Source organism: Euleptes europaea, chromosome 1, assembly GCF_029931775.1.
Source record: "Euleptes europaea isolate rEulEur1 chromosome 1, rEulEur1.hap1, whole genome shotgun sequence".
In the NCBI taxonomy this organism is placed as follows: domain Eukaryota; kingdom Metazoa; phylum Chordata; class Lepidosauria; order Squamata; family Sphaerodactylidae; genus Euleptes; species Euleptes europaea.
The window spans coordinates 106,126,640-106,139,982 of record NC_079312.1 but is presented as its reverse complement, the minus strand read 5'-3'; positions in this window follow the sequence as shown (position 1 = coordinate 106,139,982).

Below are 13,343 nucleotides of genomic sequence, written 5' to 3'. Positions count from 1 at the left end.
AGCAAAAAGATAAATAGCCAGTTTCTCATAAGAGGGACAATGCAGCCCACAGCAGGTATGAAAAAAACAGGACTTTCTGAACCTCACAAAGTGGACCCTTGATGTCCTTACAACACTCGGTTTGAAACACGGGACATTTTGGACATCCATTCATTTTGCACTACTAGCCTCTGCCCTTATTCTCCCTTATCCTTAGATCTCTTGTATTTTTGAAAAACCCTGATATTCAGACCCAACTATTTTGGTGTATGGTATATGGAAACCAGAACAATCGAAACATATGTTGCTGCCCAAGACATTCTACACAAAGGGCGAGAGCCACTGCATGCTGATCTGCGCATGAGCTCCGCATTGGTAGCTGCATGTTTAGTCTATGAATTCAAGAAACTTATATATACTTTGTGGGGAAATCCCTGTTGCATGCACAGAGCAATCCTCAATGCACAGAACAGAATCAGGAAGACCCTGTGTATGTGGAACTCCATGAGTGCATCAGTGCACAACTCATATACACTCTGCTTTTTTATTCTTCTGCTTTTTTACCCCTTCAGCGGGCTCCGCTGGAGAGGCGTGGGCTGTCATTTAAACTGATCTGCGCCTCCCGGCCGGGAGGCACAGATGAGTTTAAAGGGCAGCCCGCCCCCCTTCAGCGGGCTCCTCTGGAGAGGCGCGGGCTGCCCTTTAAACTGACCTGCGCCTCCCAGCTGGGAGGCTCAGATCAGTTTAAAGGGCAGCCCGAGCCTCTCCAGCGGAGCCCGCTGAAGGGGGGCGGGCTGCCCTTTAAACTCATCTGCGCCTCCCAGCTGGGAGGCTCAGATGAGTTTAAAGGGCAGCCCGCCCCCCTTCAGCGGGCTCCGCTGGAGAGGCGCGGGCTGTCACTTAAACTGATCTGCGCCTCCCGGCCGGGAGGCACAAATGAGTTTAAAGGGCAGCCTGCCCCCCTTCAGCGGGCTCCGCTGGAGAGGCGCGGGCTGCCCTTTAAACTGACCTAAAGGGTAGCCCGAGCCTCCCGGCCGGGAGGCACAGATGAGTTTAAAGGGCAGCCCGCGCCTCTCCAGCGGAGCCCGCTGAAGGGGGGCGGGCTGCCCTTTAAACTGATCTGCGCCTCCCAGCTGGGAGGCTCAGATCAGTTTAAAGGGCCCCCGCGCGCCTTCAGGGAATCCCTCTGAAGGCGCGCTGGGGCCGAATTTTTCCCCGAACTCCGGATCCCCCCGAATTACCAGGGATCCGAAGCGGGGGAGTTCGGACTTCGGCACGTACCAAACCCACAAGGGTCAAATTCGGCCGAATCCGAACTGTACTGAATTTTTTTTTTGACAGCCCTAATTGGGATCCCCTGTGCCAGCGCCCAGGCTACTTACACCGTAAAGAGTGGCCCCAATGCCAGCAGGGAGGCCTGGACACCGGTCTCCCAGCACTGCCATGGCAGCACTGCCCAAGGATGCCAGCTGGGCCTTCCACCGGGATCCTGGGGTCATTCCCGGGGTGTATCGGGGGGCACAGCTGCCAGTAGGCAGCTTTCTGTCCCTTTTCGGCCCAGCACACTAGTGGGGAGAACGGCGCTGCTGCGACTTTTTTTTGCAGGTGCAGCCTTGCTGTTCTCAATGGGACAAAATGCCGCTGGGAAATGGATTTGGAGGTGCCGTGGCAGCGCCTCAGCCATGCCGTCCCTGGCCGCCAAAAGGTAAAGAATGGGCTGCAAATTAATTGGACAAGGCAGTTGAGAAGCACCATCCAAGCAGGATCCGACTGGCCAGGGTCTATCATAATCCAAGCAAAGCTTCTCTCCCAAAATGCAAGAAGCAGCAAGCACAGCCCATATGTAGCACACACATGGCACAATATGGCCAACATAACAGATGGTTGTAATTTAAAATTTCCCTCCCCTCCAAGAAAGACTGTGATTGGCCAAGGCAACTTACCAGATCAGTCCCAGGGTAAGATTGGAACACTGTTTCACATAGAAATGGAAGAAACTTTTTTTTTTTAACGGAAGACAGGCTCTGTTAAATCCCCCAAAATTAATTCATAATGTTAAGAGATCTGGGAGTCATTCTGAAAAGGCTTTGGCTGCCTTGGATATTAGGATTGCCAACCTCCAGGTGGTGGCTGGAGATCTCCCGCTATTACAACTGATCTCCAGACTCAAGGTGACAAAGATCAGTTCACATGGAGAAAATGGCCGCTTTGGCAGGTGGACTCCATGGCATTATACCCCACTGAAGTCCCTCCCCTCCCCAGATACTGCCCTCCTCAAGTTCTGCCCCCAAAGGTTCCAGGTATTTCCCAACCCGGAGCTGGCAACCCTATTGGATATAGCCTACCTGATCTGATGCCAGGTAAGACTTTTAGGGTCAGCAATATCTGATTCGACAACCCCAGTGGATATGGTTCCTTGTAGTCTTCTTTTGTCACTATGGTCCATGCAAGCAGGAAATGTGACTAAAATCTGGAAATGAAGGCATCATTACAGACAGAGCAAATATTATGGGAGTCAAATAAACCTGGGGGGGGGGGTAACCCTCCCACCATTTTGCAATCTTGAATAACTTCAGACTCACTAATCGAAAAAGTGAAATATTGGGGTGGGAAGAGAGGGAAGAGAGAGGGAAGACATTATCTGTGTGTGCCAGTTTTGCTAATCAGATTTCTTTAGCAAGGAGTAGGATATTCTTGCCTCATGTTTAAGATGCAATATGAATTACTGCATAAACCTTTAATAACTAGATGAAGCACAATGTTTCCCTGCCCAGCAATACAAATACCTGGCAGCTGTGCTGAATTTGTGACTTTCACCATTTCCTGCTGTTCAGATCAATTTTCTAATCACTAATGTTGGGCATATTGAACTGTGAGGATTATGTCAGATGCATGGGCTGGATGTGGTTGCTCTATTTTTGCATCCGTTCCTTCATGTATGAATACTTATACATTATGCAAATAAAAGCCTTATTTATGCTTACAAATGTAAACAAGGATCATGCTTCACATTCTTGAAATGTTTTAATCCCTTCTAGGAGAGTTTCCTTCCCTCCCCAAAAGGAGAAGTTTTTGACAGCTGATTGTGATCAATGTGTAACATGGGAGGGGGGGAAGTGTTTTTGAATAGCAGTTTGCTCTCTTGTTATGTTTGTATACTGCCATTTAGGCTTGCAGGATGTCAGTTCTCAAGACAGCGTGTATTTCACATTGCTAGCAGGGAGGGATTTGAGATTGACTAGGATCAAAGCAAAGAAAGCATTGAGAATGCTGCTCAGTATGCTAGCTACTCCTAACTTCTGCTGCTAACTGGCATGGCAGCATAGAGAGATTAGTTTAGGTCAAAGCCACAACAGATGTTTGACATTTCAGATAAGCAAAACATCAAGGGCGGGAATGATAATTTGTAAATAATCTGAGATTGCTTGGTTATTCTAAGGATTTAAAATACTAGAATTCCAGAAGAGTAGCCCATATTAATTAGCTGTTGTGAAAACCATACTGATGTCCACGAAAACTTTAAAAAGTCTGCATCGGATGAAGTCTGTTCTAGCCTCTAAAAGCTTATGCCACAAATTTGCTAGACTTTCAGGTGCCACATGCTTCCTTTAAAAAAAAAAAATCTGTACAGCCAAGTCTGGTTTTTGCAACCCTGTATTTTGTGTCTTGTATCAAAAGTATAAAAGCCAGCCATATCTGATGCTTTTAAATGAGTTTCATGTTAGGACCTAAAAAGTAAGTCTCAATTTAATTGACGTTACTGCAAACACCATCAATTTTTGACAGCAAAAAACTCCAAAAGAGAAATGGCGGCAGCACAGTTGTGTTTCGTTGCACTGCAGGGTACTTGATAATGAAGACTGCAAATGTCATGAATGCATGTGCATAAGGCATTGCAGAGTGAGTAATTGAACATGCCAAAAAATGACAATGGGGCAGGCTCTGTACACTGTGACTTAATCTTTCTTTGAAAAGTGGCATGTTAAACTGATCAGATAACCTTGATCAGGCATCAGAAGGGCTCAGAATATAGCAAAGCCTGTGGACCAGCTGAATATTATCTATTAATAAGAAGCAAGCCATTGAAATTTGAGCAGAACTTGACACAGCATTCAGAATTGGGTAAGTGCAGTTACCCAAGGTACACACTTTCTGGTCTGGCCTAGTATTGTATGGGAGTAGGTCCGTGGCTCTAGCATAACTGCATAACCTAATCAGCAAAACATTACTATGATTACCATGGCTGGGATATACGCCACCTCTCTACCACTAATGCTCATGGGCAGTTTCCTCACAATATCCCTGAAAGTGTGTGACTGGCCCAAGGTCACCCAGCAAGCTTCCATGGCAGAGTTGGACTTCAAGCCTGGGTCCCCCAGATCCTAGTCCTAGCTGGTTCCTGGGTAAAATCACTTCCTTCTTCATCTACCACTAATAGCTTGCATCAGTAGAGAAGGGAGGAGGCAGTCTTACCTGATTTCCCTTCATTACTACAGCACCCCACACTGTCATAAATTTTGTTCATGAGGCACTCTTCCAACACAAAATAGAACGAGACCCTAATGTGTGCATGTCCTGTCATTGCAGATCTGCTACTGATTTGTGGATGTCTTTGCTGAATAAGGTGCTGCATGCTACAGCTGGTAAATACCATGGTGTTCCTGATTTAAGTTTGTGTGAAATCAAACCTCATATTTAAAGATATAATGTGGACAATTAAAGATATGCAATTGCTTGTAGATAGTAATTTGGTACGTGGGGTAGATGTGGGGCAACTCACTGAGGGTGTGGTGAATCCCTGCAGTGTAGGATTTCCAATTCGGTTTTTTTCTAATAATGAGTGGGTTTTTTTGCCTTTAACCATGCATGATAGAGGAAAGTTATGGTGGAGATGCAGCCATTTGAACCTGTATCAGCATGGATAGTCATGGGGACTGTTTCATAACTATACTGCTGCTTAAGTAACTGCATTCCTTCTGGCCGCTTTGGCCATTGGACTCTATGGCATTGAAGTCCCTCACCTCCCAAACCCCACCCTCCTCAGGCTCCGCCCCAAAATCCTCCCGCAAGTGGCAAAGAGGGCCGTGGCAACCCTACTATCAAGGCATAGGAAGAATGGGAGAAAAAATGTTAGCAACCCTGCTTTGAATTGTAGGATTTAGAAATGCTAAACAGCATTTTCTGTCTTCCAAGGAAATCCATGTGGATATATCCTTATATTTACAAGAACACAGCTCAGGAAGAAAATTAATCCTATCCTGATGAATGTAAGAATAGCTACGACTGCAAATGAGGAGTGCAATTGAGAGCATCCTCCTCTCACTGGGTGAAGAAAGTATTTGCATAAATATGAATAAGCACTTAGCATAAACAACAATAGTGTCTTCTTCCATTCATTCTCCCTTTGGAATTATTAGTTTTCCGTGGACAGGCGCAGGAAGCAGCAACAGATATCCCATCAGCTGTATATTTGCACAAATGAGGGAGATTTGCAAAGCGGGCCCCTTCAGCATCGCTCCAATTTGGATGCATCCGTTTATGCAAATTGGGCTCTATTGTTTTTGTTTCTCAGCAATTGCTGGCAACTATGTGTCTATCCTGCTGTCCAATATGAATGGTTAAGAATACTTAAGAACATAAAACAAGCCATTGTTAGCAACTTCAATGAAATTTAAAGCTTCCATGTTAATTACTGCTAAAAATAATCCCTATAGCCAACAGAGAAATATGAGCCACCAAACAGAAGAAAGGTAGGGGACATACACAATCTGCTTTGCTTCCTTCTTGGCAACAAATGCAAATTGCAAGCAAGAGCTCAGCAAAATTAAAACGAACAAGGACAGGGCAAGAAAGCAAGCGGGCTGGCATAAAAATATAATATTGAATAATATAGAGTTGAATTAAATGAAAATCAATTAGGGTCAGGTGAAATTCACCCTTGAGAGCTAGCAGAAATGATGCATTAGCAATTAGCCTTTGATAACTGGGCGGGGGTAATCTTGGATTCAGAGAAACACAAAATCAAAGGCTTGTGAGGCTGATTCATGTGCCAAGAAAAGTTGGGTGAGTAAGTAGGATCACCACTACAAATATCAAAAGGAGACCCAGCGCAGGAATTTCAGCATCTGTAACTAGCAATAAGACAAGTGCCTCTGCCAGCATTCCATTCAAAGGCAAAAGAACCCTTTGCATCTTCTCACTTTATTGGTAGGGTTGCAAATCAAATACCAGTGAAACAAGATAAAAACCTCCAGGTACTAGCTGGAGATCTCCTGCTATTACAACTGACCTCCAGCCAATACAGATCAGTTCCCCTGGAGAAAATGGCCGCTTTGGCCATTGGACTCTATGGCATTGAAGTCCCTCCCCAAGCCCTGCCCTCCTCAGGCTCCGCCCCCAAAACCTCCTGCTGGTGGCGAAGAGGGACATGGCAACCCTATTTATTGAGTTGGTTTGGAGTAGTAATAATGCTTAAAATCTCATGGGCTTGATGTCTGGTCTTGAAGCTGGTATTGGTGGCAGCTACTGGGACTGAGGTTCCAGAAGAGCCTACTGCCAACTTCTGCCACACCGCATTTTGGGCCCTGAGAAGTGACTGGTTTAGATTACTTCTTAGCTCCACCCTTCCTGCCTCTGTTCCCAGAGGACAAGAGGCAGCTGCTTGCAGTCCTTCACCCACCTATGTGAGTAGCTTCTGCAGCTAGAAGCTCTGAATAATATTGGAGACTTGCCGATGCGGCAGGCTTAGAGCTGTCTCTGAGGTGGTGGTGGGTGCCTGGGCGGAGCTGCGAATGGTGCACAGAGGCAGCCGCGGGATATCAGGTAAGAAAGTGAGAGGGGAGGGAGAGTCTTTTTTGTTGAAAAATGGTGGCAGGGCCAAAGTGGCCTGAATCATAGTGAATTTTTTCAGCATGATTCGGGAATCCGCTTTTCAGCTCCATTTAAGTTTGCTGCCATTTTTTTCGCAAGAGGGGGAACTTGAAGAATACCGAAAAGGTATTTTTTGGGGGTTTTCCTGTTTGGCTTTAGCCTAGCAATTTATATGGAATCCAAAAGGCACTTTCCAGGGCACTAAGGCAGAGCCCTGTGGCGCAGAGGAGTCCCATGGTGCAGAGTGGTAAGCTGCAGTACTGCAGTCAAAAGCTCTGCTCACGACCTGAGTCCGATCCCGATAGAAGTTGGTTTCAGGTAGCCTGCTCAAGGTTGGCTCAGCCTTCCATCCTTCCAAGGTCAGTAAAATGAGTACCCAGTTTGCTGGGGGTAAAGGGAAGGCACTGGTAAACCACCCCGTAAACAAAGTCTGTCTAGTAAATGTCAGGATGTGACGTCACCCCATGGGTCAGGAATGACCCGGTGCTTGCACAGGGGACCTTTACCTTTACCTTTAAGACAGAGCAGTGCTTGGCAGAATCACTGCATGAAATTGATCAATGCAGCCTTTTTTAGATGGAAAGCATCCATAATCTGCTTGCTTTACACTGTCCCCTTCTCACTGCCCTCTTTGAGTTAACAAACAGCAAGGTTCCAAAAGTACTATCAATGAACAGCTTTTTCAAATATTATTAAACTATTGTTATTTTTTAACATTTGGATTAGTTATAACAAAATATTAAAAGCATGGGGATTTTTCGATTCACTTTTCGATTAATGTTTCAATGCAGATTGCAGTAGGGAAATCACAATCTGAAGAAAAATTCTGTCTCAGATACTCAGTGTACAATAAAAAGTCTACACAAAATCTCTTTGCTCACTTAAAGTGCGATCCTAAACAGAATTATATCCTTCTAAATCAGTGGGCATAGATGGGTTTACATCCCTGTGTTTAGGATTTCCTCCCACCGTAACCCTTCAGAAGAGGCCCCAAATCTCAGAGCAATGACCATGCTACACCCAGTGGCCCTATGTGACTTTAGATCCATAACACTATTAAGAGTATGCAACTCACTCAGAGCACTCCAACAACATGCCCTTGTAAAATACAATAACTAAAAGTTGACTTCACAGAGATTAGTTTATAATCCACATTTCTTTTTCTCATTTTCTGATATTGCCAGCTTGGCTTCTTCCACGATATATTTTGGCAGGGAGTGCCGCAATCTCATTCAATGTGATCAATTGAGGTAATCTCCTGAAATGGCTAATCAGTTTTCCACGCTATTGGAAATGGAGTCTCATGAAAGCATGACACATCTCTGTTCAGAGTGTCCGAGTGTCCACTCATGCTAGATGGATGGGAATAGCCAGACAAAACTTGCTAGCTCTACCACTTTATGTAATCAGTGAGGCGAATCCCAGATTTATACTTTGAGGCCTGGGTATCCAGGGGAAGAACAGACAACAACGTTTACTGAGCCATTACAATCACTGGAGCTAAAAGCTGCTCAAGTGGATAACCCTGTGAACAGCCAGGCTGCAGTCCTGCATACAATGTACAGATGATAATGGGACTTAAGCAACCTCCCTGAGTGCAAGATTTTAGCCTTAGGGTTTAAAACACTTGTGCTAAGAAAAATTGAATATTTGCTTCAAGATGCACTTTCTGCAGTGACATCAGTGTGTCCTGCTTTTCTTTTCCATTTTCATCTAAGATCGGAATAGTAAGCTGCTAAGAAGCTGGTCAGGTCTGGGGAAACATTAAGTTCCAGTTTAGCGTTGAAGAAAACATTCTTACTCAGCCTATATGCTAGCTTCCTTTGAGTAAATCCATTCATTTTTCAAAGGGACATTTTTTGACCAAGTCTCTGTCCATGCTTGCGTATCTGTGATGGACAAAGGGTTAATCTGCAGGAATAGCTCACAGAAACCAAGAGTGGGCAGAGCTAGAAAGCTTACACTGAGCTCTGAGAGGGAGAAAGCATTCTGAGCTTGTTAGCGAGACTGAGAAGAAGCGGTGAAAGGTTCTGAGCTGGTGAACCTGTGCGACAGGCAGCAGTGAACAACTCTGTGAACCTAAGGGTTCTGTATAGCCTAAGCTAGCAGAACACGCAACCTGTGGAGTGACAGGATTGAGAACTGGGTGAAAGAGGGCCCTTTCTCAGGTCACAAAGGGGTATTAGTCTCTGGGGCAGAGCTATTTCAGCTGCACCGCGGTGTGGAGGATTATTGCCACGGTGTTGGGTAGTCAGTGAGAACTGGAAGAGGGATTTTGGATATTTCCCCATACTTCTGGAAATTCTTTGAGGAGTGAGAGATTCAAAGTCTCTTCATTCCTGTTAGCTAGGCTGGGAACAGAGTCTGTGGAATAGAATCTGTGTGGGTTCTGAGGAACAGAACTAAGCTTGTAACCTAAGTACTGAAGAAACCTAACTTGAGAAACATCTAAGCTAAAGACAACTTGAGTAACACCTAAACTAAGCTATCTCGCTGAAAGACTCTCATGTACATATCTGTGATTTTGTGTTTTCCCTCCAGTTCTGCCTTTCCATAAAAAATCCATCTTGTGAATACTGTTCAATAAATTTAAGTTAAGAAGCCTCTTGTGTCAAATTTCTCTCCGAGGTAAACCAAGGTGTGGGACTGGAGAAGGAGAAAGATAATCTCCTCACAAATACACTCAGGCTAATGCTTTCCTTCAGCATACACAGCCAGACTGAGAGAGTGGGGTATTAAAGAAGGTAAAAAGGGGGTGCATCATAGTATCCTTCCCAGATATACATTTTGATGCCATCCTTCCTCCAGGGAATTCCGATTGGCATATATAACTCTCTCCTCCCAAATTCCTTTTCATTCCCTGCGAGGCAGGTCACACTGAGAAAGACTGAGTGCCCCAAATGATCCAGTTTGCTCTGTGGAATATGTTTTTTTTTTATCCACAGGCATCCCAGGTCCCAGTCTGACACTCTTACCATTATAACACAATGGTTGTCAATCTTCCAGTTCTAACGATATGAATTCTGTACCAATTGCTGCAGTCTGCTGAATATGTATGAAAATACTGTCTTCATAACAAGCCTGGCTAGCAGATCACCTGTTTTGCATTCTGTCATAACAGCTTCCCTAACATATATTTAGTTTTGATGATCTGTGCGCTATATTTGAAATGCTTAAAAAATGAAATGAACAATCATAACAGTGATCAAGTTAATATTGTCAAAAGTCTTTGGAAGGAAGAGCTGTCTGTTTGACCTGGTGGTGAGAACTGTATAGTACTGCTTCTTCGGCCATTGCTCTTTTATCACCAACAGTGTGAAATAAGGACGTTCTCTTTTTTTTACTTTGATCACACAACTTTGTGGGAATAGCTGCTTTCTATCCGAGTACTTTCATTGCAGCTATGTTTTATCATTATTAAACTACCTGAGTCCTATAGCTCAGTTAGATGTCTTTGTGAAAAGTCCTTCTCTGGAAAAAAAATTCTGTACATATATTAGACTGTCTGGGTAGAGACAGAAGAAGAAAAGGGCAAGGATGGACAGGATATTGTTACTAGGGATGTGCAAATAAGGCTTTACTGTTTCTTTTTGTTTTCACATGTTGTTAGCCTTTTAATTTCACCCATTTTCATTGTTGGAGTTTTCAGTTTATTAGGTTCCTTTTTAACAGCATATTTACCCTATATTTTATATTATATGCCTTTTCTATGCAATGTACATGCGATTGTTTTTTTTTTAAATGGTGGTAACTATTCGGATTTGATAATATGGTGGGAGGGGTCGATGGGGGAGTCAGTTTTGCATTTTATTCCCAAGGGGAGAGAATCTGTGCTAGGAATTGGCATTTTCAGGCTGAAAGGGTGTTCCAGAAAGTTGGTAGCATCCCTATCATTAGCTGCCCAGAGATGAACCAAAAAAAAAAAAAAATCTGAGGGTTCCAATGACTGGTGCTATCAGTGGTTAATTTGAAGGCAAGCCTAAGAAGACAGAAAAATTAGGGTCATGGTCTTGTTTACCTATAGTTAGACTGAAACCACAGTTCACAGACAATCACTCAATTACTGGTTTACCTTAACGGATGCTGGTTTCATTGCCTTCACTCTGGCCACGTATCTCTTTGCATGAGGCATTGGCAAGGCTATCTGCATTACTGTAGCCCTTTCCCCATGCACGTACAACCTGCATGTCCATGTGCACACCTGTTTGTAAGAAAGAGCCAATGTGCATTCATTTTGCAAATGAAACTGGAGACCAGTCCCTGTATAAATGTGCGGTTTGAATCACACAGTGAGCTGTAACATGAGAATTACTCAAAACATATTTAAAGAAAAACCCAGGGTATTCTGTATACAAATTGCACATGCATTCACTGTAACTTTTGAACAGGGCTCATGTCATGTGAAACATTGTTGAGACTAATTGTTTTTGTTTAATAAAACAACTTCAAACCATAGGATCAGATCCTGGTATGATGAGCCCTAACTAACCATAATTTGTGGAGCAGCCACTTTCAGACAGTCATACACTAACCGCAGCTAATTAAATTAAGGTTTTGCATTATGTCTGAGCTGAGCCTAAGATTTCCACCTGATCTGTCCTTTGACATACTCTCCAGTTATTTTTAAGGAGAAACAATTGTGAATAGTACAATATGCGAACCGCTGCAGTCAGTTGATGGCATGGTACTACAAAAGCATAAATCTCTCATCTGCTCTGTGATCTGTTGAAGTTTTCTTCACAGCAAAAGATTCAGTTTATTTTCAGCTTTGCTTTATGTCTCGCTACCCACTTATACATCTATATCTAACTATAGTGAATGAGGTTGGAAAATGGGGTTCGGAACATGCCTCCTGGCCTAGTACTCATTATTAACCCTTGATTTTATTATTTTTACCGTTTCACAGAATCTATTATCTGATTTTCCACTTACCAAGAATTATCAATACAAAGCTGTACTTGTTTTATTTAAATATGTTAGCTGAGATTTACTGGATGAAATAACAATATGACAGTATATGTCAACATATCACCAATATCTGGCAATCATATGAGCAGTGTATGACAAATTAATGGCCAGTGCCAGAAAGGAATGAAATGAAGCATTCCAAGATAAGTATTTTAAGAAGCTGTGCTTAAATCCTGAACTGTATCATGACTTCTGGGAGTGGTATAAGACAGCTACCAATAGATAGGTGTGTAACAGGGCTATCATTAATATGTTACAGGTAGTGCCTTTGAACTAGGGTTGCCAGGTCCCTCTTCACCATCGGCGGGAGGTTTTTGGGGCAGAGCCTGAGGAGGGCGGGGTTTGGGGGAGAAGAGGGACTTCAATGCCATAGAGTCCAATTGCCAAAGCGGCCATTTTCTCCAGTGGAACTGATCTCTATCAGCTGGAGATCAGTTGTAATAGCAGGAGATCTCCATCTAGTACCTGGAGGTTGGCAACCCTACTTTGAACAGTACACAGGTAATGTTTAGCGCTACTTTTAACTGAGCAGTTTCTTCTTATCCACTTCTTGGTAGATGTGCGAGTCGAGCCTTTTCGACTTTTGTAGACCTTTCCATATCTTAGCAGCATGTTTTAACTACAGTGTGCAATTCTCTTTGTTGAACTTTGTTGGTACCAAATCCCAGGTATAGAACTTCATGTCTTACTGGAGCTGAGTAGCACAACAGCTACAGCTTTAAAGCTCTGAATAGTATTAGCCCTGGTAGTGCTTAGTATGGAAAAAAAAGCTTGATTCCTTTTCCTATGAAATGGTATGTGAAGGTTGCCTAGGATTGCTGATGAGCATGGCAGAAATGCACGCTGTAGATGCCTGGGGCAAGCTCTCTTTACTTATTCATATATTTTACAATGTAGGCTTGGTTTGAGCTTTCAAAAGAATATCCTGAGTTGATCTGTGATGAGGCTTTATGGGTATGATGCCTTAAATAAGACTGCAGCTGGGGTTTTGCTTTGGGCATTTCGTTGTGAAACTGGCTACCTCCAGCTTTGTTTCTTCCTCCTTACCTTTTAAAGGCTGTGAATATTTTAGTAAGCAAATGGAATTCTGTACCAGAATGGTAAAAAAATAAAATAAGTACTGGTATATTTGAGTTTGAACATTATCCAAGCAAAAAGATTAGTAGAGCAAAGCTTCAGAAACTCGTCTCAAACCATGAAAAAGACAGAATATATGCTTATTCTCAGAGTCCATCCATAGGCAGTCATTATTAAAGTAAATATTTATGTTCCCGTCATTCATGCCTTTTGCATGTCCTCGCTCTATGCCCTTAAACACTGTGTAAACAAAAATATTTTGGGTTCAACTTTCATTCTTTACGTGATGTGATTTGACCTGACAGGAGGAGAGGTGACAGTCAACCACTATGTTGCTGATCTGAGTTCCACTGCAAAAGGTAGAATGTTGTAAAAAAGCAAAATAGTCTTTTTGTTGGGTATTAGATAGCGAGCTTTATTACATGTCAGGCAATTAAGGGTTAATATTG